The following is a 6,189-nucleotide window of genomic DNA, read 5'->3' on the forward strand; positions in this document are numbered from 1 at the left end:
GGTATTATCTGGTCTGAGTTTGAAAGCCTGTGAACCAAGGGAGTTGATTATGTAATTCCCAGTTTGAGGCCAAAAGCCAGAGAAGCAGATGTATTTGAGGGGGCAATTTTGGGTATAATCATGTGAACCAATTCCTATAATATTAGATAGATAGATAGATAGATAGATAGATAGATAGATAGATAGATAATGATAGAAGATAGATAGGTAAATACTATACAGATAGATTCATATACATACACGTACACACACACACACACGCACACACACACAATTGGTTCTGCTTTTTTGGAGATTCTGACTAATACAGCCACCAATGGGAAGATATTCAAGAACACCTAGAAAGGCCAGCCCCCAAGGCCCAGACAAACAGAGCATGCCTAAAACTAAAGCTGTATGTTAGCAACAAAGAACACTGTCCTGCTATTACCATATGCCTGTAAAACACTGATGAACAAGCAATCAAGTATACTATGGAGGAAGTTCAAAGACTGGAGCAACCCTCTGTGAGGTGGAGTTGTGCAGAGATGACTGAAAGCTGAGGGAGAATGGAACAATAACACTGAGTAAAGCATATGCCATTCCAGTCCCTACCCTACACACAAGGGAACCACAGAAAAACTTAAAGTCTAAAATACACTGAAGGTAACTATAGCAAAACCTCAACCCAACTAAATTCTTGATTAGATTTACTCAAACCCCACCTAATGACCTTACAGAGGAAAGAGTATATCCATCCTAGACATAAATACTATCTCTCTCAGTCTACTTTCTAAGGACATCATATTTAAAATTATGAAATATTCAGAAAAGTAAAAAAAAATTATCAAAAGATAGTCAACAGACTCAGAAAAAATCCAGAAGTTGGTCAAGGACTTTAAGATAATTATGATTAATATATAAGAGAATTGAGTGGAACATGTAAACAATATATAATAAAATATTTCAACAGAGAGATAAAAACTGTAAGAGTTAAGTATGAGTGCTAAAAATTAAAAAACATTCCAAAGGATTCCTTAAGGAGTGCATCAGTAGACTTGACGCAGTTGATGAAGGGATAAGTGAATTTGAAGATACATTAATAGAAATTATCCAAACTAAATGAAAAGAGCTTTTGAATAAATGAGAAGGAAAAAAAAGAGAAAAAGAGAATGTCCAGGAACTATGAAACAATACCAAGTAGTTTAACATATTCTCTCTCTCAAAAAGAGAGAATGAACAGAAGAAATATTTGAAGACATAATGATTGAGACTTTTCTAAAAATAATAAAATACATTGAACTACAGATTCAAGAATCACAGAGAGCTCCAAGAAGAGTAAACACATAATGAAACAAAACCAACAAATTTTATTAAACATTTCCTATTTAAGAAAGAGAACCAAAAATAACCAGAGAGCAAAGACATTATATTAGAAAAACAAAGTTTAGAATTACAGCTGATTTCTTGTCAGAACGTACAGTTTAGAACATTATTGAACAGCATCTTTATAATACTGAAATACAAAACTGTCAACACAAAATTCTATAATCAACAAAAAGGTCTTTTAAATATGATAGCGAAATAAAGAAATATGACTAACAAAAACTTAAATAATCAATTATCAGCTTATCTTTACTACAAGAAATGTCAAAAAAAGTTTTTCAGACAGAAAGAAAGACTGTGATACCAGACAGAAATTTGGATCTACACAAAGAAATGAAAGCCCCAGAAATGACAAAAATAAAGACAAATATAAAAGAAAATTTTCTTATATTTTATATCTCTAACAAATAATTAACTATCTAAAACAAAAATGTTGATAGTGTATTAGGAAAGTTTTAACATATGAATAGAGGAATAAATTGCAAGTATATAATACTAACTTTCTTAAACTTAGTAGTGAAGTGGTTTGAGATTCTGACAGGTAGACTTTGATAAATGGTCTAAAAACTTCAAAGAGCAGAAATTGTCAGATCAGTTAAAACAGCAAGATCCTATAATATACTACCTACAAGAAATCCATTTTAAATACAAAAACTGTATTTGTTTTATATTACTATTAATACATAACAAATTACTACAAACTTAACAACTTAACACAGCATACATTTATTATCTTGCAGAATCAGTGGATCAGAAGTCTAGGCACAGCTTAGATGGAACCTCTGCTCAGGGTTTTACTAAGCTGAAATTAAGATGTCAGCCATGCTTTCATTTTCATTTGAAGTTCAAGATCCTTTTCTAAATTCATTCAGATTATTGGAATACTGTTTCTTCTGGTTGTAGGATTGAGGTCTTGGGTTCCTAGAGGCTTCACCTTTCCATAATCAGTTTGAAACATGAATTTCTTTCTTCAACCCCCACCGCCCAAAAAACTCTTGCTTTAAAGGCTTTTTGGTTTTTTTGTTTGTTTGGTTTTTTGAGTTGGAGTCTCACTCTGCCACCCAGACTGGAGTGCAGTGGCCACTCCCTGCCACTGCAGCCTCGACCTGCTGGGCTACGGCGATCCTTCCGCCTCAACCTTCCAAGTAGCTGGAACTACAGGTGCGCGCTACCACACCCAGTTAATTTTTTTTTTTTGATTTATTGTAGAGAAGAGGTCTCTCCAAGCTGCCCAGGCGGGTCTCGAACCCGTGGGCTCAGGCAATCCACTCACCTCAGCCTCCCAAAGTGCAGGATTACAGGCTGAGCCACCGAGCCCTGCTGGCTTTTTGGTTTATTAAGTCAAGCCCATCAAAAGTAATTTCCCTTTTGACTAACCTAAAACCAACTTATTAGGTACCTTAATTACATCTGCAAAATTACTTTACTTCTGCCATGTAAACTATTCATAGGAGTGGGATCCATCCTACTCACAGGTCTTCCCACATTCAAGGAAAAGGGATTGTCCAGGGCACGTACACCAGTTGGTGGGAATCCTGGAACCCATCTTAGAATTCTGTCTACCACAACCATATAAATAGGTCAGCATACAGCAATCAATTATATTTTTATATGCTAATAATTAACAGCTGGAAATGGAAATTAAATTATCAGTACCATTTAACAATGCCATTAAAATCATGAAGAACTTTGGAATGAATCTAAAATTTTTATGCTGAAAACTATAAAACATTGATCAGAGAAATCAAATAATTCCTAGGTCATTGGAATGATATGCCATGCTCATGGATCAGAAGATTCAATACTGTTCAGGTGTCAATTATTTCCAAATTAATCTATAATAGCAATGCAATTGATTCAGTTCAATCAAAATCTGGGCAGAATTTTTTGTTTATATTAATGAACTGACTAAAAATCTATATATTTAAAAAAACAAAGCCATTTGAAGAAAAAAAGTTGGAAGATTCTCACTTCTTGATCACAAAACTTACTGTAAAGCTGCAGTCATCATAACAGTGAGGTATTGGTGAAGAATAGACAAAAAAATTAATGAAACATGATAGAGTTTAGAAGTAGACCCATATTTTGATTGATTAATTGTCAAAAGATACCAAAGTAATTAAATAAGAAGTATATTCTTTTCAAGATAGACTGATGGAGCAAAATAAATAATCAACAGAGTAAATAGGCATGTACAGAATGGGAGAAGATATTTGCAAACTATACATCTAACAAAGAACTAATACTCAGAATCTACAAAGAACTCAAACAAATCAGCAAGAAAAAGCAAATAACCCCATTAAAAAGTTGGCAAACAAATTCATGATCAAAACTCCAATGCCCATGCCATGAGAGATAAGATAGACAAGTGGGACCTCATCAAACTGACAAGCTTCTGCAAATCAAGAAAACCATCAAGAGAACAGGGAGACAGCCCACAGACTGGGAAAAAATATTTGCCAACTGTATGCCTGGAAAGGCCTAACATCTAAGATCTACAAGGAACTCAAACGGGCCAAAAAGAAAAAAACAAACATACAAAGTGGGCAAAAGATATGAATCAACACTTCTCAAAAGAAGGCATACGAGCAGCCAACAGATACATGAACAAATGCTCAGCCTCACTAGTCATTAAAGAAATGCAACTTAAAACTACACTGAAATACCACCTAACTCCAATCAGAATGGCCATCATCAATAACTCAAAAAACAACAGATGCTGGAGAGGATGCAGCAAAAGGGGAACACTTCTACACTGCTGGTGGGAGTGTGAACTACCACAACCTCTGTGGAAAACAGTGTGGCGATTCCTAAAAGATCTAAAAACTGACCTTCCATTTGGCCCAGTAATCCCCCTAGTGGGAATATACCCAGAAGAACTCAAATCACTCTATGACAAAGATACCTACACATGCAAGTTTATTGCAGCATTGTTCACAATAGCAAGAACGTGGAACCAACCGTGCTGCCCATCAAAAGAGGACTAGATTTTAAAATGTGGTACATATACACGATGGACTATTACACAGTCAGAAAGAAGGGCAAAATCATGAACTTCACAGCAACCTGGATGGACTTAGAGTGTATAATACTGAATGATGCATCACAGAAACAAAGAACAAAGGGAGTATCACATGTTCTCCCTTATAAGCGGAACTTGAACAATTATCATAATACTACAAGAAAAGGATCAGCAGTAGTGGGAAACTGATGGGGGTGGGGGAGTGTTTAGGATTGGCAGTAATGGGAATCTGCCTGGGGAAGGGGGGGCACACCTCATCAACAAGGGTACCTGAATAATGAACATTTTTATACCTAACCCTGAACTGTACCCCACATCTTTAAAATGAAAACAATTTTTTTCATTTAAAATTTTTAATTAAAAAAATTTTTTTTAATTTAAAAAATAGAGGCGACCCCTTCGGGTCCTCTCCCACTGTGGGAGCTTCTCTGTCTTCTCAGTAAATCCTGCTTTCTTAAAAAAAAATTTAGAGGCGCAGGCTCGGCCGCCAGCATGGTCCCCATGGAGCTGCCGCATTGGTGCCGGCGCCGCTAGAAGCCTCCTGGATGAGGGCTGCCGAAACCGACCGCTGGGCGTGGCTGCTGGTGCTCAGCTTCGTGTTTGGGTGCAATGTCCTTAGAATCCTCCTCCCGTCCTTCTCCTTCATGTCCAGGGTGCTGCAGAAGGACGCAGAGCAGGAGTCACAGATGAGAGCCGAGATCCAGGACATGAAGCAGGAGCTCTCCACGGTTAACATGATGGGCGACTTTGCCAGATACGCCAGGCTGGAGAGGAAAATCAACAAGATGACAGATAAGCTCCAAACCCATGTGAAAGCACAGACAGCTCAGCTAGCCAAGATAAAATGGGTTATAAGTGTTGCCTTCTACATATTGCAAGCTGCCCTGATGATCTCCCTCATTTGGAAGTATTATTCTGTCCCTGTGGCTGTTGTGCAGAGTAAGTGGATAACCCCACTAGACTGCCTGGTGGCCTTTCTGACTAGAGTAGCAGGTGGTGTTGGAATTACCTGTTGGATTTTGGTCTGCAACAAATCTGTGGCTATTGTGCTTCATCCTTTCAGCTGAAAAGGAAGATAAATACAGCTATGAGACTTTTAAAAATGGAGTTTCTCTTATTAGGTTACAAATATGATTTATACTCTTGTTTTTTAAGAAACAAAAGTGCACAGGTTCGACTTTTTTGTTGACTATATTTGTTCTTGGACTTTATGTGAGATTCTTATAAGAATCACGATTTTCTACACTTATCGAGCCAGAAAGGCCAGTTTATGACACACATGTACAACCAACATCATCCCAGATCCACAGACAATGGAGACGTCAGTGGCATCTGTGCTGTCATCCTTGATTTGTGCTCTTGCATATTTCAGTCATATTGCCAACTGGAAAGTCAAAATTTTCTAACTGAAGTACTTTAAAGATTTAGTGCTTTTTTGATGCGGTTTAGAAAGTAATTTAATTTTAATATCACTACTAGAATTTGAAAGTTTATTTTTTAATCTCATGCAGTACAACTAAAATAACAACACTAATTGACATAACTTGTGCTTTTTCTCTCTCTGTTTAAAATGTCCTTTGTTGGACATGGATTTGGATAGTATAATCTACTTATTTGAAGCTGTTAAACTTTCATTGCAATGTTTTGAATTGCATTCATGAGACCATATGCATTGTTTGTGCTCGAATTGTTTTGTATGTAAAGCATTTCCAATGAAGTGTATAATATTTGCACTCTGTAGAATGTAACACAGTTTTTAAAAAGCAAACTAGGAAGCCCAATTAAATTAATCTGTACTGATA

At 36.5% G+C, this 6,189-nt stretch overlaps 1 pseudogene across 1 annotated transcript; it reads left to right on the top strand.

Moving 5' to 3' along the window:
• Positions 1-4,865: 4,865 nt before the first annotated feature.
• On the top strand, positions 4,866-5,686 carry LOC103254754 (annotated as a pseudogene). Its single transcript, XR_002481641.1, has one exon. The product of XR_002481641.1 is annotated as a tail-anchored protein insertion receptor WRB pseudogene (transcript).
• Positions 5,687-6,189: the final 503 nt, after the last annotated feature.

The sequence above is a fragment of the Carlito syrichta genome, unplaced genomic scaffold (genome assembly GCF_000164805.1).
Source record: "Carlito syrichta isolate Samal-C Ts95f unplaced genomic scaffold, Tarsius_syrichta-2.0.1 Scaffold287461, whole genome shotgun sequence".
Classification (NCBI taxonomy): domain Eukaryota; kingdom Metazoa; phylum Chordata; class Mammalia; order Primates; family Tarsiidae; genus Carlito; species Carlito syrichta.